Source organism: Streptopelia decaocto (genome assembly GCF_964273445.1).
Source record: "Streptopelia decaocto genome assembly, chromosome: 6".
In the NCBI taxonomy this organism is placed as follows: domain Eukaryota; kingdom Metazoa; phylum Chordata; class Aves; order Columbiformes; family Columbidae; genus Streptopelia; species Streptopelia decaocto.
The window spans coordinates 29,344,621-29,366,922 of NC_138660.1; the positions used below are offsets into that span (position 1 = coordinate 29,344,621).

Sequence of the window (22,302 nt, forward strand, 5' to 3'; positions counted from 1 at the left end):
TAGGGGCAACTGAAAACATGTTAAATAGCCTTCAACTCTTCACATTTGTATTGAACATCATCTGCAGGAGCGACATTTCATGTTACCATGGAAACAAATTTGACATTTCAAAAATACATTTATTGCTGGGTCACCAAGATAGGAATTCTGAAAGAAAAAAGGTCAGAATATTTGCCTGTCTCTGAGATAGTTTGCCGTATTCCTTTGCAGGAAAGAGATTTGCAGTACCGTTGTAAAATAGCACGCTCCAGCTTGATCCAGTTGGAAAATATTTTGACAAGGTGGTGGCAACATTATAGGTCAGTAAAGTGTGTCTCAGTGGCGGAGATTTTGTGAAGTGATTAAAACTGTTTCTTGGATCAAGACCTTTTCTGGATCAGTTCGTGTTCCTAAGGACTTTAAGTCATGGCTTTCAGTATCGCAGTAGCTGTTCTCTACTTCATCATCTCTCCTCATAGAAAATATTTGTAAGATTGATATCAAGATTTTATTTCATATTCAGGAAAAAAACATTGCTCTCTTTAGTTGCAATTATGCCAAAATTTGATCCCAGGTAATGTATTTAATGTGAAATAAGAAACTGAGGAATCGGTGCTAAGGTTTGGTACTAAAGAATGTCTGCCTGTGTTTAAAAAAGAAATACATAATTTCAATAGTGTTTTATTAAGATAGATCAAGTACTGTTCTTGAATACCTTGGTGTAGTGCTGGAGTGATAGGGTGTAAAATGACATACTAGCGAAGTGAAAATACTGATTGTAGAAAGTGAGATGCTGCTTTTTGCAGGGATTTACCTTTTACCTGGAGCTGTCAAAAGCTGATAATGATTGGAGAGTGAGTTACGGCCTGCAGTGAGATCTTTGCCATTTGGGAGGGTCGGGGAAGGTGATTTTGGAAAAGTCCTGTGTGCTGAAATGCTACAGAGCAAGCGCAGCGGACATCTGCGTGGAGAGATGTCTGTCTGTCCATCTCTCTGCAGACGTACATCCACAGAAAATCAACGCGTATTACACGTGTTCATTAGACACAGAAATATTGGTAGGATGGGATCACTCTGCTCTTCTTTGGTCTGTGCTTGGCCGCTTGGTCCTGCAAATGTGCGTTGGGAAAGGGAGAATCACTTGAGTCAAAGCCATCTCAGGAGCAGCATTAGTTACCGTGCTGAGTGGAATTGTCATTGTGGTGTGTGGGGACAGAGGAGGAGTCCCTCCCATTAATATCCATGGATGAGGAAACCCTTGAGGACCACACAGAAGACTGACCTACCGAAGTATTAACGCTGCCGTTGTTAGACTTGCACCTGCCTTTGAATGCAGCAAGGCTTTCGCTTCTTAAAATACGGCCATCTAATTTTCTTGGAGAAGAGGAAAAAAAAACTGCATAAAAATCTGCCTCTGCTCCCCAGGGAGGAGGGTATCGGTGAACAGGAGACATTTTTGAATGGCCTTTCCTTTTTCTCTGTATTTTCAGGGCTAATGCAGCCTGGGCTGAGTTCTGCTCCTCTTTGCATCTGGGCCTGCACGAAGTCAGACTGGACCAGAAACCTGCCTATTCAAAGTAAAATGTAATGGGAAAACGCGTAATATCCAACAAAATAATCCACGGGAGTTGCAGGGTGTGTGTATATGTGCATTACAGCTAGATTGTAGTCAATATACAGCTCAGGTGGAGTTTATATTCCACATGAGCGTCCATGGTGCGAGGGAATAAATCTGTTTTCTGCTGCTGCTTTGGAGCAGCCCATGTCTGTTCAGAGTGAGGCGTTAAGTACTGACAAACGCAACAGCAAACATGGTGCCTCGCAACTTATGTTGAGTTGTGTCTTGTGTAACCTTGGACAGTAGGGGCTGTTTATTGAGAGGGGACATTGCCGGGACACCGGGTTACCTGCTGCCCTCACACACAGCTTGGGCAGGTGGTTTCAACCTCATTTCGAACACGGTGTTAAGGCTACCAAGGCAGAGAGACTCCTGAGATGAGTGTCTATGTTTATGATGCTGAGCAAAGCCAAGTCAAACTTTGCATGCACAGACACTAGTTAATATTTTAAACAAAGCCCAAACTAGCTGCAAAGCTAACAGGAACACTTCTGTAGTGTTGGCAGCTTTAAAGTAAGCTGGGGTAGTCTGGTACAACTCCTTCAGGTTCTCTGGAGCACTCCCAAGCTGAGTTTGGCTCGTTCAGCTGGGTGTACACAGGACTGCAAACCCCGAGGTGTTAACAGAATTGTAATCTGCTATACAACAATGTGCAATATAAATACGTGTGATGGAGTGCAGGCAGAGCTGGAATCCCCTGGTGGGCTCCCTCACTATCCGTCCTCTGCCTCTTCAGAAGGAGCTCTGGTGAGTGAGGACACCCAGTGTCCCTTCTGGTGGTGCTGGTGGGGCTGTGGGAAGGACACTGCACCAGAGGGGACAGCCGAGGGTAGGATGGTCTGAGCATCCAAACACACACCTGTTGCAACAGGACAAGGTGTAACGGTTTTAATCTGAAAGAAAGGAGATTTATATTAGATATAAAGAAGATTGTTGTTGTTATTTTTTTACACAGAGGGTGGTGAGAGCCTGGCCCAGGTTCCCAGAGAGGTGGTGGTTGAACCATCCCTGGAGACATCCCAGGCCAGGCTGGACGGGGCTCTGAGCAACCTGAGCTGGTGAAGATGTCCCTGGTCACGGCAGGGGGGGCACTGGGGGAGCTGGGGAGGTCTCTTCAACCCAAACCATTCTGTAATTCTACAATATGTGCATGGGGTACTTCACTCTGTAGATACATGCTATAATCTCACGTGAGCTATCACATCCCTGCTGACCTCTTGGTATGCTCGCTGCTGTATTTCAGTATGAAGACATGCTTGCTACGATGTACCACTCTTTCACTTGTAACATCAACGCCTTCATCACTACCGATGGGTTTTCTCCCAGGTCACTGAAAAGCAGAGCACAGGGCTGAACACCGGGACACTACCAGGGACACATCTGCTCGGCGAGATCTTCCTTGCCATCTATTGTGATGTGTCAGCTCACCGACCTTAAAGCATTAATAATGTGCCAAGCTGACTCTTTGTGTCTTGTGCTAGCATCTTCATCAAAATGTCATGCAGTCCACTGCCTTTGTAGAAACATGTATCTATTACCTCAGTACTATTACATTTATTGGCAACAGTAATTTTATTTAGAGAAAATATGTCAAATTAGTTTGAGGAGCTCTGTTTTCCATAAACCTTTGCTGAGCTCAGTATTAGTTATATTACCTTCCTTTAATTTTTAATTGATTGAATCCTGTATCTTCTCTTCCACTGTTCTACCTGGCGTGGTTCTATGTGTTGTAAGGCATTCCATTTCTTTTCCCATAGCATTGTCTCAACATTAGTTTGGTTTCATTGACCTGGTTCTGTCCCAATATCCAAAAAAAGTTATTGAAAATCAGCTCTATTTATTTAGAGAGCCACAATCTTTACTTTTAAATTCATGGGTGAGAATTTTTGAGATTAACTTGATCTAAAAAAAGCTGCTTGATCTTCACCCCCTCAGTATAGAATTCCAATACGTATTTGTCAATGAAGTGTTTTCTTTGTTAATATTGAGAAGTCTGCCTACTGTTTCCAGACACTGATGTTTAATGTGTTTGTTTGCAATACACCCAGAACTCTTTATTGTCCTCATGCTCCTCATAATTTCTTTTGTGTATTTCTCAATCTTCTGCAGTTCCTAGTTTTTGATTTATATTTATTACTGTCTGCTTTTTTGTTCCCTTACACTTCTCTTTTGGCACGTTGCGTGTGTTTCATTGATTCTCGTTGCTCTGAGTTCCCCTGGGCCAGGTTGTGTTCCCAACCAATGTGGCCTTTTTTTTCTTCATTGTGGCTTTTGGGCATCTAGTAATATATTCTTAACTAGCTCCCACTTATCATTCATGTTTTTCTATTTAAATTCTTTTTTCTAACTGATTCAGTCCATAATTGTTTTCAGCTTTGTAAAACTGAGTCTTTTAAAACCACCATGTGTATAACTTACTCGTCTGGGCTATTTTCTGTTTGCATACAAATGTAATCAAGTCACAATCACTTGTATGTAAGCTACGCCTGATTTTTAGTTCTGCGCTCAGTTCTTCTTTATCTGTCAAAATGAGGTCTGGTGTAGAATTCCCCCATGCTGGATTCAGTCTTTATTGAGTTAGGAAATTGTCAGCTATAATTTTGGGGCGTTCCTAGGCTGTTTGGTTACAGAGGACCCCCAGCGTCCCTCGGGTTGGTGTTCTTCATAGTCGTGTGTACATGTCTGCACGCACGTGTCTGTGTGTAAATATGCGTACAGATAATTTGTCTTTCCATAAGATTATGAATTGCTGAAGGAGCTTAGATTGAATTAAGAAAACATCTACAATTAGTAATCAATTTCCGCTTTCTTTACAGGTTCGTTTTGGTTTTGGTAAGGATTGTAAGGTTTTAACAGCTACTCAAAATCTGAAAATTCAGAAATCCTCCAACCTGCTTATGACTTGTCATACACATGGATAACACTGGTACAGTTTCATCATTTACCATTGGTGAATTCTTCTTTATCTCTATAAAGGCTGAACCCCGTTTCTGCAGCTCAGCCAGCACAGGAAGCATTAAAGCGCGCTGGCAGAAGCCGTCAGCGGCGTGTCCCTGCTCTTGCACTCTGCCAGGTAAGGGCTGGCACCATCACGCAGCATCCCATGGATCAAGGGTTGTTTCTTTTAACTCTTTGGCAAAGACGGCTGTGTAATAGTCAAGCAACAAACAGAAGGAGTTCCCCTGTGTCAGGGGCGCCCTTCTCGGGCCTCGCACAAGGGAAGTTCTGCCAGCTGCAGAGAGGTGAGAGGTGTTCCTGTGCCATTAGCCTTAAACACACCTTCCAGCACCTTCACCGTGACCTCTTAGCAGCTAACTCAGGGGAGGCAGCAGAGCTCACAAATGAGCGTTTGACAGTTTGACATTAGGGCCTTGTTTTCCTGCCTCAAAGAGCTAGGACACTTGGGAAAACAAACCCCAAACAACCTACAAACAAAACAAAACAAACCAAACCCCAACAGCTACACAGAGGTGGACAAAGTATAGTGGTTTGGGGACACAGCAGATGCTGGTTAGGAAGGAAGGCTGGGAACACCTGAACATCCCACCAGCGGTCTCTGACAAGATCAGCCTGAGAATCAATATGTTAGCACCTTTCTGTCATTTTCTTGTAAACTTCAACAATATCCCGAGAAAATATTTTTTGCCCAAGGCAGGAGGGAGCGAAGAGCAGGAATTTCTTTAGGTTAAAATGTTGAGATGCTTCACTGCTATTCAACTTTGAAAGAAAAACCTTCCTATCCTTTGCTGCTTTACTTTCTCTCTCCCCTTTTCAGAGAAAAGGTAGATACTAAAACCACCATTTATTAACTTTTCTAATACGAATCCGTCAGTGTCCTGAAGTCTCGAGTGTAATCGCGGCACTTTTGGTGTCTGTCATGAAACGTTTTCTTTGCAGCCGCTTTGGAGCGCAGACACGTAAGGTCAGAGCTCTCAGCTCCGGGCCAGGCAGTTTCCTCTGCTGGCAGCTGCCCCTGGACTGCTGGCCCTGGTTGCTTCTCAGCCTTTTGTTTAAAACTTGGACGGTTTTTCATCTTTGTTTCTAGCACTGGTGCAGCTCCAGAGAAAGTAGCAGCGGTGGAAACGATGACTTATTCATTTTTATCACTCCTTCCTATCTCTGCGTAGTGTTATCCTTCATTTTTGCCCACAGGCAAGGTAAGGTGCTTCAAGGTCCAGCTCAGAGGGGAGCCAAAAGGCTCGTGCCGTGTGTGGTGGCTGCAGAAGCTCAGTCTGTATTTTGATATGAAGTTGGTCTCAGTGTTAGTAAGCCAAACTCAAGAAATCGTACGCTCTTCTTACCGACCTTCAGCTTTTGTTTCCAGCCAAGTGTTTCTTTGACGCTGCTTAGTTGTGAGAACCGTTTTGTTCTACTTCTTCCCACCACCTTATAATTTACACTTTAGCAGTGTTGTTCCTATCAATCATTTTTGGAAAGGTCTCTTTCTGTTAACTGTTACTCTTTTTTGAGAAGAAAACTTGTTGGGAGACACCCCAAGCCCCATTTATTTAAATCACAAATCTTGGTCACTACTGGAAACTGCATCTATTTCTTTGATGAAATGGTAAACTAGGATTGTAGCCAACACCTATAAAAGTGGCATTAGTAGAGCTGTAAGAGTCTAATGGCTGTGAGTTTAAACCCCACGTATAATGTAGTAAATTTTACAATCCACATTTTCAATGTAAAAATGGAAATGAGATACAATAAGCAGCTCCCCTGAGGTGGGCAGCATAAAATCTACAGTAATTCTTACAGCACTAAAGAAGAAAAGAAAAAAAATCACAGCTAGTTGCTAGCTACTGTAACAGGAGGAGTTCCCTGCTCACCTTCTGCTGCGTTCTCTCTGTGCGTTTCTGGCCCTTCTGATCTGCAGGTGGTTGTTAAACACAGCTTTGCTAGTTTTGCATAAAACCACGCAGTCCAGAAGCACATCTGCTCCAGAGAGCTGGCATCGGGGCTCTTGGCAGCGAGAGGAGGGCACCACCCCTTGGGCTGGGCACCCCAGAGATGATCTGGGTCTGGGAGCTGAGCAGGACCCGCGGCAGCAGCTTTGGGAAGCTGGGGTACCCAGGGAAGACGAGCCTAAGCTGGGTCAAATGCTGTGAAAACAGCCCTGGGAGATCCTGTTCTAGATCTGCCTTTGCGTGGCCGCCCTCGTGCAGGGGGAGTTTCTGTTTTGCTGAATTCACAAGTAAAATGGGCTAGTGTGGGTTGGGTTTTTTTCTGTGCTAAATGGGAAGCTGTTTTTGACTTGGAGATGGGGGTGCTTTACTGGTTATATAGGAGTTAGTACTGTACTGATTGTCTGCTCAGAGAAACCTTGACAACCTGACTGTGTTTGTGAACTAGTGTGTTAAAATATTCTGCAGGAAAGTTAGTATGCTCTGTTGGCAGCAATCAAGGAAGGTCGATTCTGCTTGGTTTTTCCTCTGGGAAAGAAATCATTCTGCGTGGGATGCTTTTCCTTTGTACTCATATCTGCCCTGCCGGCCTCCAGGGCTTCTGGGGAGCTGCTTGTAGGTACATAGACCTGGAAAGATGTGTGTGAGTTGGTTCCCCATCTGCCAAGGAGTGTGGAGCCGGTGGCTGCAATGCCCCCCTGCAGCCAGCATTGTCCTTTTTGCCATGTCCCCCCAGCTTTCCCACCCGCAGGGTTCGGTCCCACCGTGCCTGCCCAGCCCCTCTCTGTATCCCCATCTCGCAGGGGCATGACAGACAGCGCAACATCCGCTCCCAAATATCGAGATGAATGATTATAAAAATGTGCTATTTTTGAAGCCATAGCAGTCGATTATGCATTTGACAGAAGGTTTTAGGAAATAGGCAATGTGGGATGTACTGGGAGGAAAAAAAAAATCAATCTGTGTATTTGTCTTTTAACTAGTTGGAGACACATTGGCACATATTTTTGGCACATTAATGAATTCTGCCTTATTTAATCTCCACTACTCCTTATAATATGAAATTGTGTTCCATTTGGGTGTTAAAAATCAGAAAGTCAGGGAGTTAAGTTTCCAGAGGAAGTTATAATCACTTTCTGAGCCGGAATGTGGAGGCAGCAGCCACGGTTGCTCTGAAGGAGAGAGAGCAGCCAGACAAAAGGCTCCGCGCCGCGGTTTGTGGCGCATCCCTGGAGCTCTCCGTGGGTGACAGGCGGCTTCCCGAGGAACACACGGGGGCCAGGGGGTCCCCTCTTCTGGATAAACTCTGCCAGTTGATTCGCATCCGACTCCATCCTGCTTTAAACGTGCTCAGGGCTTCTTATCAAAGACTTACTTTCAGTAAATGCAATGCAATTCTTTTTCCTTCTTTCCTCGTCTTACAGCATCCGCTTCAATTTTTGTATTTGAGTAGAGAACTGCCACATACAAAAGATCTTACAGCTGTCCAAAAATGGCTTAAATAAAACACTGTATCTTCTCTGGAATAAGAATCAGTTAGGGGTTTTTTTGTTGTTTGCTTTAGAGCAAACAGCATTTTGAGCCTGAATAACAGCCCCAGAGCTGGCAGCAACAGCAGTGGGATGAGCGGCAACAGAGCAATTGGAGAACGTGTTTGTCCAGTGTTCCCCTTGCTGCGGTGCTGTGTTAGGGAGGACGGCTGGGCTCGAAGCCCAGGTACAAACAGGGGTTTAATTCTGAGCAATTTCTCCAATTTCCAATATTTCATACTATTCCTTATATTGTCCTTTCATCTCACAACTCCTTCCCTCTACCTGTTTCTCCTCAATAAGGTTTGGCTCATAAAAGCACATAGAGTTTCAATTTATTTTACAGGAAACGCTGAAAATTTGGTATTTGTTTTGCCGCTTTTGAGACAAAATATTTTGAAAACATCATCAACAGCAATGTTAGACACAGAAGTGGTTTTTATTGTTTTATTTTATTTCTGACTGACAACAAAGCCAAATTCCAAAATCAGATCAAATTTTTCATGAAATGTAAACGTAGAGGTCTGGTCTGCCTTAGGGTTTTTGGGTTTTTTCCCCCTATATTTCTGAAAGAAAGGGATTTAGCAATATACTTATGAATGATTTCGTTAGTGCTAAGCTACAATGAAAATAGTTTTTAATCTGTAAGAAAATCCAAGTTTTTCTGAGGCTTGAGAGTAGAGGAAGGTGTGAATTCCAGTTTCCAGCTACGTGCGATGTCAAATACAGAAATTCAGCTGGTCCTCAGGCCGTATGATTTTTAAGGAATAAGGAGGGGAGGAGACCAAGTTGACACCACAGAAAGTGGAAGTGGGTGCAGTGGGGTTTGCAGGGCTGGTGCCACTGTCCCCACTGTCCCCGCTGTGTCACCTTCTCCACTGCAGGATGGACCCATCATGATCCAGCCATCAGGATCCCTCATGCCCCACCTGCCACCTCCCGCGTAAGCACTCAGCGATGTTGTTTTATGTGAAGTCCAGCTGTCCTCATTCTTTGAAGTACCTTCTCTAGCATTACCAGATGTTCAGTATCACTTTGTGGCTGTCATCAGGATGTCCTTGATCTTCATTACGATGCACTGTACCTCCGTGAGTGGATTTTCTCCCTAGTCCTCTGAAGATGGCAGGTAGGGAGGCAGCTCACTCTCGTCCCCGGGTGGATCTGTCCAGCTGGCTGAACGTTGCTGTCACCTGGGGCAGAACAGCAAGTGGCTGCTTGACTTCATCACTCACATACCCTAGACAAAAGTTAATTTTCTTTGCAGAGCTATTTGGAAAAGCCTGAGAGTCTGTGTGGATTTGTTCCATCTGATGTCTGAATTTCTGTGCTTTCTCGCTGTTATGTCATTTAAATTCCTCAGTTTGTGATTTCTTTTTAAGGAAGGATTGATGCTTCTGGAGGTTAGTGAAGTGGCAGGGATCAACTTGTTTCTGAGACGCTGGTTTTAATCTGGTCTAGGTCACCAGAAACACTCATGCCATTTGATGTCTATTCAGTGTATTTAAACTGAGCAAAATACATGATTTTCAATTTGTCGCAGGGTGGTTTGTGACCCACAGCAGGTGGAGATGTTCGAGAGCTCCAGATGATGGGATATGTGGCTGTAGTTGCCAATCTCTACAATATTGCAGTTAGCAATAGGACAAGGGGGCATGGGCTTCAACTCTGCCAGGGGAAACTGAGGCTGGAGATGAGAAAGCAATTCTGTGCAGAGAGAGTGGTCAGGCATTGGAATGGCTGCCCAGGGAGGTGCTGGACTCACCGGCCCTGGAGGTTTGTAAACTGAGATTGGCCATGGCACCTAGTGCCATGATCTAGTAAACGGACTGGAGTTGGACCAAGGGCTGGACATGATGATCTCTGAGGTCTTTTCCAACCCAGTCGATTCTGTGATTCTGTAATACTTTCTAGATGGCAGTTCGTAACATCCTCGTAAGGTTTTATCTGTAAAGTACTGATGTGCTTTCATACTTCATTTTCAATTTATTTAGCATACATACATCTATATGTGAGTATGACATCTTGATGCATTTAGTGCACTTTGCTTGTTGATCAGGCATCAGCGATTTTTCTTGCACCAAGGAATTGTCTCAAAAATAAAATGTAGCTTTAAAAATACTTCCTCTGGGGATTAATTATTCAGTTTTCGGGCATGATTTGCACTAGTGTCAGTGGGAATTGCTATCATAGAACAATACAAACCAAAGCCATGGACCCCGAAGCAGGAAAATGGTTTGCCCCGTGCAAGCCATCAGTCAGAAGGGCTGTTCTTGCCTTATTTAATGGTGGTCAAAATAAAACCACTGCTCAGATTTGATGTGGGCTGCAAAAACTTAGTAGTTGCTGAAGGGCAAGTCCAGCTTATCCTGGCAGTTGAGTTTAGCACGGTACCAGCTCCCTGGGTACATCGGACTCTCAGGTGTCAGTGTGAAGGTGGGAAGGGGTTTTGTTCCTTGTGCATTTTTCCACTAAACCATCACATCTGCCGTGAAAGAAACAGCTTCGGAAACTCTGGATCGGTGATCTCCTTGTGAGATGCAGCATTTGCCCTCTGCAGCTTAGCAAGAGAACCCCAACAGTTGATGAAATGAGTTGCTGTAGTTACTGTAGGGATGTATTTGTGGAGAGAGGGAACTTCAAACCAGGCGGCTTGTCCGGGTGAGGAGCTGCCTCCTGTAGGCTGGAGCCTGCTCTGGGAGCGCGGCTTGTGCTGGGAATTGAGTTATTCTCGAGGTAAAAACTCACGTGAGAAAACGCTACGTGGAGTCAGAGCCATAATAGTGATGAGGAGCTACGGGACGTGCTCAGACAGGGGTCAGAAACCAGTGTTTGGGACTGGTTTTAGGCTCATCTCAAGTAGACCATGGTGTCAGTTCATTCTACAGCGATCTTTTAAACAGTTGTTACTTATTATTATTATCCAGATTGAATTAGATACTGTACAAGCACAGAACATAAAGATGGGCCCTGCCCAGAAAAACTTAATATGGATGTGACTGCTTAAGCTATTTTTTTTTTAATTTGAAAAGAAATACATAACAGCTGCTGCCATTCCAGGGGAAGGACTGAGCCTGTGAAATATCTGGCTTATATAAAAGTTAGCAGTTCTTTTAAGTTGGATGGAGTGGGTGTGAAGGGGTGGGAAAGTACTCAGATTACCCACAAGCCTGGACGAGCTGGGTTTTCCTGCTAATCAGATCAGCAGTGAAACTGTTAACAATGTTGACATTCACATTGTCGTCATTAAACTGCAGCCTAAACACTCCCTTTTGATTAAAGGCAGCATCTTCAATCTCTCCTCACTGTTGCTGGAGCATTCCAGCAGCCTGGCCTTACATCCCTGCTTGGAAGGTTTCCCTCCTAACCAGAGATCTAAAATCTTCACTGTCACTGAAAACAGCGGAGAACTTGCTTTCCTTTGTACAGGGCAGGGTGCATCTTGTCAGCTCTACCTGCAATATTTATTTTTTCCTTCTGTTGAGAAAATGATGCGGATGCAGCTGCCTGTTCTGTGCCTTGGCTGCACACAATGACAGAGGACACTTGACTTTTGCCCGCAGTTCAAACGCAGGTTTAAAATCACAGGTGCACATTTTGTGGTTATAAATTGCCGCTGCAAAAAGGGGAGGTGGCCCTGGAATAAACCGTGCCATCTGCTGTAGCAGTGGGAAACTGAACCCACGTGAGGGATGCTGCTGGAGCAAAGTTGGCATCTTGTAGCCACCTGTCCCACTGCAGTGGGACCCGTGGAGATAATTAAAGACAAATCTGTGTTCAAACAAAAGGCAGGGGTTCTCCCTTTCCACTTTTCCCACTTTATATAATCACAATAAGGCGTTTTTTCTTAAATAACATGGAAGGAAGAGAATTTGCCCCAGTGTGTGGCAGGATGCAGGAGGAGCTGGAGCGCGGCCCTGGGCAGGGTGCAGCGGTGGGAGGTTTTATAGGGTGCCACGTGTATTGGAAACATGGCCATAAATGTGTGTAAAAACTATCATCTTCAACTTACTTAATAAAATGAGTCAGAGCAAATAGGGAAATGTGAAAACACATTGTCTTGCTTGTTTTATTGAGTAGGTGGCAGGACAGCAATGTCTGTCCCTGCTTACCGGCAGGGACAGCGTGTCACTCCCAAGGTTACGGAGCGCAAATGATTCTGTAGCCATAAAAAAATTAATCTCAATGTTCTCTGGTTTGTCAGGCTCTATGTAATTGGCCACATTCAAATTTTGGTCAGGCCAGTGAAAATTAAGAATAATCCAGCCGAGTTTATAATTGCTGGGTCTGGTGTAATGGCTAGCCAAATACAGTGTCTGCCTCTCTCTCTCCCTGTATGTATATATTTATTTATACATATATATAGAAGCCTGTATATATATATATACATATATAAATGTGTGCATATGTATACATATATATGTATGAAAATGCTCTGTACTCCAAGACACCTTTATTTAAAAATGGAAAGATACCAAGAGAATCATACTATAGGAGCAATAACCTTGGCAGGGGGAGAAGAAGATTATTATGGACAGTGTGGAAGGTGAGGATAAGCAAGATTTTATTTTTCTTTCTGCATTCCAGCTTTCGTGTGTGGCTGCACCATTTTATTTGGAGTATATTATCATGGCAGAAATAAAAGTAAAGTTCATTTACTGAGAGGAAGTGAAATGAAACCGTGAAGACTTAAACCAGTAAAATGTAAAACATGCTGTCGGCATTGACCTCCTCCTGCTTTACCTTGACAAAAAAAAAGAATAAAAAAGGTAATGTTCCTGGGAGGCAACTAGTGCTGTGACCTGCACTAATTAATGTGCCCATCAGATCAGATTAAGCACTTCCAAATCTGGCAAATTGCCACTCTTCTTGAGACACAAAGGTAAATAAATATGAAGGTGGTAAATCACAGCCCTCCAGTGCTGCCTCTGCCTGCAGCCACGAGCAAAGAGCAGCACATTCCGAGCCTCCAAACACTGTTTGTGTGCGCAGGGATGGAGCAGAGCACATTGGCATCTGCTGAGCCGCTGAACCACAAGGCCTGGCCTGACCCTGCGCCACCCCTGAGCTGGAGCTGGGCTTTACAAGGAAGCGCCTACAATGGCACTCGTGTCAGCCTCGCTTTATAACCCTTCCCCGCTTTGAGACTATCTGGTGTGGCAGAGACTTCTAAAGAACATACATTCAATTTGGTGAAACGCTTTGATTTGATCCTTTGGTCCGAACCATAAAATTATTTCCCTTGGTGTATCATTAAGCATTTAAGAGTCTGAATGTCTTTATGGAAAAGGACTGAAGTTATTCCGGGTAAGGTGATATTATCTTTGGTTACCCACAGTGGACTGCAGGGCTTGATGGGTTGGTCCCGCCTACTCTGCTTGTGTACATACAATAAAAAACTTACAAAATACAGATGAAAGTGGGCTCTGACTGTTCAGGATCTCTGACCACACCTATAAACCAGTGGAGTTCTAAAAGTTTATAAATAACTTGAACCAGCGTTACTTTACGGATCACTTTATTTTATAAACAGTTAATTATAACAAAGGGCTTGAAAGTACGTAAAAAAGGAGGTGGTTAATGAAACTGTATAACGGGGGCATTATGTCAAAGGCCCTTTTCTTGTTCAGTTTCCCAAAAGCTGTAACTTGCAGGTCAGAGCCATCAGGTGGCTGCATGTAACATCACCCCTGTCATCCCTGGTGCCGCTGCTGCCGCAGGAGCCGCTGCCTTGTGCAAGGACAGTGGGATTTCCCTTTTCACCCAGACTTGGAAAGGCAAGATGAGCTGGCGGTGCTGAGGAGGTTTAGTCTGAGCCTTGGAGAGGCTGCTGTTGAAATCCAAGCTCTTCTAAGGCATGTAGGTCACAGCTTTCTGCAACTTGAGCAAAACAGGTTGGGGATGGTTTAAATAAAGATCTTGTATCTGCGTGTACCTGAGAAACACCCTGGTTTTCAGAGGTGCTGAACCCACACTTGACAAATGATTGATTGATTTCTTTACAGAAATCCTTTTCTTTGTGGAACTGCCTCTGAAGTTTAATCCTGGGTTGTAGGTGGTACGAAAGCCTGTTTAGTGGAAAAGTGTTGTTTGTCTTATTCTTTTTTTCCCCCCTCCCTCTGCGCTATACAGTAGCACTGAAATTACTCCAAGAGAGAAAGGCGATTTACAGTGTTAAAAGCCAGTCCAGGTATGGAGCACTTTGTGTTGCTGGTAGGGAGGTGGGGTTGTCCCACAGCCCGGGGTGCTCCCTGGACTCTGCCTTTCCAAAGGCTGGTGTGTTCCTACCCCCAAAAACCGGTCTGGCCTCCTGTAGGGAGGAGTCTGATTGCTGGCACCCTGCTGCCATCACACGGTCCCTTTTGCAGGCAGTCTGGGCTTGTTAGCATTCACTTACATGAATGTTTTCCGCATCCTCTGTCACCAGAATAGAGATCACACAACCTGCCCTTCCTGCCCCTGCTCCCTTTGAGCAAACTGGTGCTGAGACAGGGAGAGCCAAGAAGCTTGCAGCGAATGTGCCCAGATGAGTCTGCTGCAATATTTTACCTGCATGTGTGTAGTTGAAGCGGTCCCAGAGCCCACTGGAAGCAGAGGAGCAGGAAACAGGTGGTTGGTGTGTCCTTCAGCGGCGAGGCTGAACTGGGAAACGTGTCCCTGTGCCTCCCAGTGCTGCCACCACAATTCCTACCCCTGTGTAACTGGGAGCTGCCGAGTGAATGGAGTTGCACGGTCACAGGCCATACAGATACCAAATTCACTTGCGGAAACAAGTCAGTTGTGATGATCTGCTCAGAGAGGCACAGATCGGGTTTGGGTGAAAGCTCAACAGCGCTTTTTCTCCTGGATGTTGCTACCTCACCTGCAGGCTGCTGGGTTTCCAGGGTGAGTCCTGTTGGTACAGGTCAGAGCAAAAGCAGGTAGCACGGGGGCTGCAGTCCCTGTGCAGGTGCCTGTGCAGGTGGTGGTAGGGCTGGCAGCCTGGCATTGTGGATGGTTCAGCAGTGTGGCACAGAACCCAGCCCATGGAATCACAGGATGGTTGGGGTTGAAGGGACCTCTGGAGATCCCCCAGTCCAACCCACCTGCTCACACAGGGTCACAGAGCAGATCACACAGGTTGGTCCCGGCGGGTTTGAACGTCTCAGAGAAGGAGACTCCACACCTGCTCTGGGCAGCCTGGGCCAGGCTCTGGCACCTCCAAGTGAAGTATCTCCTCGTATTGAGAAGGAACCTCTTGTGTTTCAGTCTGTGCCCGTTGCCCCACACCCTGGGAACCACTGAACAGTCTGGTCCATCCTCTGACATCCACCCCTGGGCATTTATTCCATTGATAAGCCCAGCACAAGGCATTTCAGATGAGCACCAAGGCCTCTCTTTGCGTCTCCCTGCTCATCCAGGGCAAGTGCAGCGTGATGTAGCCACCAAGTGTGTTAATTGAAGGGCTTGTATGTCCAGGCTGAATTTGACCTGCAGAAGCAGAAAAAGCCTTTATCCTTCAAACTACGCTGTGCATTGAAAACACTCCAGTTCTGCGCTGTTTGGTGAGCGGGAGATGATTTGAATTGCACTGCAGGCTCCCAGCCAAGTACCTGTGAATTGTTGGTGTCATGGTGAGGTTTTGGGCTACTGATGTCTGTGTTTGTGAATCATCACAAACGGATTTCTCGGCTAGCACAGCTTCTCCACCCATAACTTCTCAATGCTCTGAGAAAATAAGCTTAAATACAACCAAGCAATAGTATCTTACACAATAGGGAGATGACTGTTGATTCATTGATTCATGGTGAAAGCAAGCCTTGAATACATCGTCCATCCTCTTTATAAAATATATCCTGTGGAATGCAGTCTCTGGCAAAATATATTATAATCCATTAGCCTTGTAGGAATAATAAAAAAAAAAAATCCACACCCATCTCAGCCAAACCACATAAAACTGACACCTCATGTTTCATAAACGATTTAAACATAGTAGAGCAATTGTCCTTGGCTGTAGGTCCGTGTTCTTGTGTGACGGTGCCTTCCACACAATTATTTCTTCATAAAGGTGTTTACTAACATTATTTTCCTCGCAACAGTTTTTAATAACATTCTTTGAGGAACAGTTCCACTTAAGAGTCTTAAATTACTGGCTTTATTCAGACACATACATATTGGCACTTATGTTTATGAATGTATTTTACCGTTTCTTTGTGTCTAATATGTTGTGGCTTAGTAGATGGTGTGACTCAAAAGAGAATAAGTATTTTTTTTCTCTAGAGCTGATAGTAAATGAAAATCTATTTTCACAAACATCTACAATGTCTTTGAAGTTGTTTTTTCTGTGCAAGTTTAAAATGAATCAGTTCCCTATCTGTTCACCCTATTTTTTTAAAATTATATCAATATGTTTGAGAATTTTCTGTATCTTCCCCCAGTTTAACAAGTCCTACTACAATGACAGTTTAAATAGCATTTTTGATTTCTGAAAGGAAACTTTTTTTTTCCCCACAAAACCCACATTTTGGTGAGTTCATCACCATTTTGTGCACAAGCTTTTTTTTCCTCTCGAAGGCTATATTTAGAGAAAGGAAAAAAACAGCTATAAATACAAAGAGAGTTCCACAAATTTCAAGGAGGTAGGATGAAAAAGAGCTATTTGGAACAGAGACTTTTCACCTCCTGCTCCCAAGCCTTGAATGGTCCGTAAATGCTGACATGGCTGGAAGAGGGAGGACAGATGCTGTGCTCAGAATTCTCTATCCAAGTGAGCAGACAACAGCCTTTGTGTTTAATCTTGCTTGGAGTTGTCACTTACCATGAAAAAGGACTTTTTCTCCTTCTCTTTTTATACCATCCTCACAAATTTAAATTAATATAATGAAAAAAAAAATTCACTGAGATAAAACTACCCAGAGGTAGCGTCAGTGATATCAAAGTTAAAAAGGTATTTAAAATTTAAACAAAATATTAGAAATGGATATGAATATGGTATTGTAAGGCACAGAAGCCATACTAAAGATTAGTTATGAACTTTCAGCTTATTATTTACAGAAGTCACTTGCATAACGGTTGAAAACAAGAGCAAAAATTTCAAATGGCTAAGTGTTAATTCTGAGCCTGAAGTGACCTTCTGCTTGTGTAGGACTTGGTTGTAAGCCCTTGATATCTAGATAACCATTTCTGGTTTGCTGGCTAAAATGAGGGATTGCTTACTGCGTTTGGATCTGGTCAGTAGATCAGATTCTAGCTGCTCCTCTAAATATGTGACAGGTTGTCTCTGGCTTGTCAAAATCATGTCGTTTGTCTTTCTAACAAGAAAAAACCTTCTTCCCCTCGAGATACATGTGCAAGTTAAAGTCGGAGCTCATGCGTGGCTGCAGGCGTGATTTGGTTCTGCACTCGGGTGGTTCGTAGTACAGGTCAATGTTGGGTGTAAAGAGCAAAGGGAGCAATACTAGATGTTTGAGTCTGGAGCTTGATACATAGGAAAACTTTAATGCAAAACTCTCTTCTATTTCTTCTCTAGAGGATACCTTTTCCAGAAGTCCTAGGTAGAAGAACATTGGTAGACTTCCCTGCCTCCAAAGTTCCCTCTTGGCCTGGAGGAGGTTTCTAATGTTGAGTTGGACTTGGTTGAACAGCTTGGCATGTGTTATTCGCCGCAGTCTGACATCGAGTCCTGGCGCCACAGCGCGACAGCGGCTTTTACACAGGGAACAAGAGAAAAAAGGGAGTCTGACTGTTTCCATGAACAGTCAAAAGCCTTTGTGTCTGATAAACTCGTACAGAGATACTAATTCAGAAGAACTTTGGCGTTGATTAAACAGGTCACATCTGATGTATTATGCATAAATGAGCCTAAAAAGTGCTAGTCTTCACAAATAAAGCAAATACGATGAGGTGACACACGTTTCTTTCTGAAAACCAGCAGTCACTTGAACTCAACAAAGAGCAATTAATACAGTTTTTAAAGATATGCTGTATAATTCCATGAATGCTTATGGCTAGGATGAAATAATACACTATATTGGTCTTGAACCACAATGAATAATATGATTATTTTTACTTTGCGAGAGGTCACAACAAATGTTTGAGATTTAAGCTGCAATAACTACAAATTTAGCAGAAAGTAGGCATTTAATGATAGATTTCATTGCTGTGGTTTAGGTTTTATTTTGAATGTTTGTTTTGTTTTAAAAACACTAATGCTAAAATGTTGTCTCAAATCTTTATTTTCAAATTACTTATTATATCGCCATAAATTACAGGGTGCAGTAAAAGCCAGATTTAAAAGGAGGCATACTTTACTTTCTCATCTTTCTAAAAATAGTGCAACGCTTATGAAACACGAATCATCATTAAAAAAGTTCTTTTTATACAACTAGTGCTGAACTAGTGGCTTCCCTCCAAGTGGCACAATGGACCGCTCCAAATTTAGGTCTCTAATGGTAGAGGTTAACTTGAGGAAGTCCGAGTAAAACTGTAATCTAGAATTCCACCACAATTACCATGTTTTCTCTCAAATGATAGTCAAGTCCCTGGGGCGAACGCTAGCAAATACCTTGTAAAGATGTTCTTATGGCTTTTGTTGTTTTGATGCTGCTGCGTTTTCGGCACATGTTGTCAGATGGAGCAGAAGCCGGGGCTGTGACCGGGGCCGTGGGCTGCTGGCGGCGCTCAGCGCTCAGCCAGACGCCAAGGGTGGAGCACGGAGCCCATCGCCCAGAGATGCATATGCCACGTTGACAAGATGACGGGTAAACAGAGCTTAAGGGACACTTGTTAAACTCAACATAGCCAAAAACGAGTCTTTTCCATGGTATTTTTAGAAGGCTTCAGCCTAAGGAAAACATTCACCTGCGTGACCCGAGGAAAAGTCTAGAGAACTGGTTGCTGTTTAGCCATCAAAAAAAACATATGTGCATCTTTTTCAGATGCCCTCATCAGTTCTTTCCTTCCGGGCATATTTTTGGAAGGCTCGCACGTCTTCCCCTGTGAATCACAGTATCCTGCTGGCTTGTCAGAGTGAGGTGGGACTGACACACATCAACCCTGAACCCAAATCCTGTCTGGTAGGTGTGACGTGGGGGCTGCCGGCAGCCAGCGCTCCCTTACCGGGCCGCTCAAGGAATTCCTGCTGCTCCCTTCCCTCAGCTCATGGTGCAGACCCCACAAGGGGGAACCCGAAGGAGAAGGTCACCTCTAGCACTGGACCGGAGAGCTGTGGTGACGCTGGAGAGGTCAGGGCGCGTAGGTAGCGATGCAGATGGGACACAGTGCAGCTGCGGGGCTGTCAGCGCCATTGGGGCTCGGCCTGGGCCATGGGAAGGTTCAAGATTGTGGCGCTGAAACAGCAGAAGGATCCCTGGGCAGCAGGAGGTGGCAGCAGCCTGGCTGGGGGGCCAGAGACACCCACTGTGGGGCTGGTGCAGAGGACCAGCTGCTGGCAAAACATGATTTCTGATAACGGGATACCCTAAATCAATGCAAATGGGAATCTTTCTCCTATCTTCACCGAAGCTTTTGGCCTCCTGTGCTGCTCCTGTGCGCAGCAAGTAGGTGGCCTGTGCTGCTGCCCATACTCTGTCAGGAAGACAAAGAATCTGGGAGAAGCATCAATCTGTTTCTCTTCACAGGGCTGTCTCTTCCCCCCTTTGTCAGTCAAGGGTGTCAATGTCTCTCCCCTCTATCCTCCCCCCTCCCCGAGTTGAGTAGTGTCAGTCATTCCTGTTTTTTTCTTTTTATTAATGATTTTGCAAGGCTATGTCATTACTGTGCTATACATTTTTATACAGATGGCACGACTGTGCATTTTAATGGCAAATCTGTTTCTCACATAACGCCTGAACTGCAAAAAGACTTTGACAGACTGGTTCAAGGAAAACAAACTGGTTTTAAATGTAGCAAAAACTAAAACAATGCCTTTTGGCTCTCCTAGTCATCTGAACTCAAAGGATTTTATTTGGAAGTCAGAAATCTTAAGGAGAAGAGTGGACCAAACTTGAGTGGTGAAAGAAAACCAGAGGGAAGAGGCAGAAAGGTTCATCATTCACGGGCTGTATGTTCTGTTCAGCAAGACAGGATTCATCCTTCATGCTCAAACAAACTATGCTTGATCATAACTGAATTTCACCTGTAACTGTGGAGATTTTTGGGACCCTGCAGGGCTTTCAATTTCAAGAGGAACTGAGGTATTAAGTTTATAAATGTGAGAAGTAGAATGCAAGGGGTGGGGAAAAAAGGTTCCCCCCTCCCCCTCGAAACCCAAACCCCAAACAAACCAAAAAATCACCCACAAAAACCCCCCAAACAAACAAAAAAGTCACCCACAAAAAAACCCCAACCAACCTACTAACAAAGCAACCAACAACCAGAAAATGAAAAATATGCTCATGTTAAATACCACCAAAAGCGAAGAGCAGAACACATATTTGACCATGTTTGGACAAGCCTATTTCTTCTTTGATCATTTTTGCCTTGTATGTTCCTTGCCTACGTAAGTTCTCAGTGGTCCTATCAACACCATTCTCTGAAGTCACACATCAATTTCTGTTTATGTTGCTACCCATCTTGAATATCTTTACCTTGCAACTGATATACGGGTGCAATTGGCAGCAGCCCTGATCTTTCATTTCCTTCGCACTGTGTGGTTTGGTAGCTCAAATCAGAAATGTTAGTTAGTCCTCTCTAGTTGCGCTGCTCCAGTGTATTAATTGCAATGACTTGGCTGAGGTCAGCAGAGAGTTGCCGGTATCTTAAAGCTCCCACATGTCTGAATTTTCACATCCTAACACTTTTGTATCCCAAACTCAAAGAACTTGACAACTCGTTGCCTTGGCACTTAGAGAATAAAGCTCAATGGCTGTATTGGAAAGGACGACTGGGAGAAAGGAGAGGATAAATTCATTCTTACTGCTAATAGCACTGCAAACCCAGATATTCTCCAAGGACCCCAAATAGCAGCAGATTCTGTTGTATCACTGGGTATGTTCTTCAATATGCTGGAGACTTGCTAGTGTTCACATTCAGCTCCCGGGATGTTTTCCTGCTTTGTAGCCTGGCTGCGAACATCAGAGTTTTGGGAGGGCTGTGCTTCAATAACGTCGCAAAAGCTGAGAAGGATGGAAAAGCACTTGTCGGAACGTCTGCTCCTCTTTCTTCTTCCAGTCTGAACGCCAAGCTAGCGTCAGACTGAAACGATGTGGTCATTGACCACAGCTGCACTTTATATCCACTTCTGTAGCGTGTGTGTAGGCCTAGAAACATAAATTATTGGAGAGCCGTTTCAAAAACAACTGTGTAATTTAAAAAGCATCATTTATAGCATTCTTCCATGACAAAGTGTTATGTCACTTGTGTTTCATCATAAATAAAAGGGGCGTTGGATAAATTCTCGGCATGATGGGAAAGCTGCCAAACATGCATGTGGCTTGAATTTATCGGAAATTATTATTATTTTTATTCACCGTGTTCTAGAGAAGCATCCTTTTGTGTGGCACAAGTAACTTCCTTTCTCCACCCTAAATACGTGGCAGGCGAAAACTACTGCGCTGAGACATCACAATGGTAATTTGTTAAAAAAAGGATCCCGTTTTATTTCCCCTGCAGTATTTTTCCTTCATGAAGACTGTTCTCCAGTTCTGACGCCCGTTTTTTCTAATGGGAACGCTCCAGCAGACTCCAAGGGCTGTTTCAGGTTGGAGAGGGCAGATGGCACAACAATACAGAGCAGGCAGAAGTGGACCAGAGATGAAGAGACTGGGTTCTGTATGGAATAAACTTTCCTGGACATGTGAACTCGGAATATTTCAAGCACAGTTGATGTTTTTGTTATGACCTCGTGGCATGAGGCTGTGTTTCCGCAGGGGTTTTTTTGAGTTATTTAATTTTGGAAGCAGTTAGTAAGTAATAATACTTGAATTGAAGAAGACTTTAAGTTTTCAGGTTGCAATTAGTAAATAGCACTTTAAACCAATAGGGTAGATCCTGTACACTTCATTTTTGACACCCTCAGCTGGGTACGGTTGTTATTGTTCCCTGTGCCCATTTGTTAACCAGTACCAAGATGATTGATATTTGCTTGACATGGGACAGAAACTAAGGAAATATATGCAGGGACATTTCAGTGATGTCTAGATGAAAAATCACTTCAGCCATGTCTGCAAACCTTTTGCTTGACCTCTTTTGAAGCAGAATTTTGCTTATGTAAGTGATTGCAGAAAGCAGCTTTCGAGAATGTGGCCCTGGAGCTTTTTGCATATGAGTCCTGTGAAAATGGAAACTACTGTTCTCA

At 44.0% G+C, this 22,302-nt stretch overlaps 1 long non-coding RNA gene across 2 annotated transcripts in view; it reads left to right on the forward strand.

Annotated features, from left to right (window-relative positions):
• Positions 1-22,302, forward strand: part of LOC309441471 — an 87,660-nt gene that overhangs the window by 60,186 nt on the left and 5,172 nt on the right. Inside the window, exon 1 of one of the 2 annotated variants that reach the window (XR_014184384.1) lies at positions 19,012-19,081. The exons of the other annotated variant lie outside the window; for it this stretch is intronic. This is a non-coding gene — a long non-coding RNA (uncharacterized lncRNA). Of the gene's footprint in view, positions 1-19,011; positions 19,082-22,302 lie in introns of those variants that run through there. 2 annotated transcript variants of the gene reach the window in all.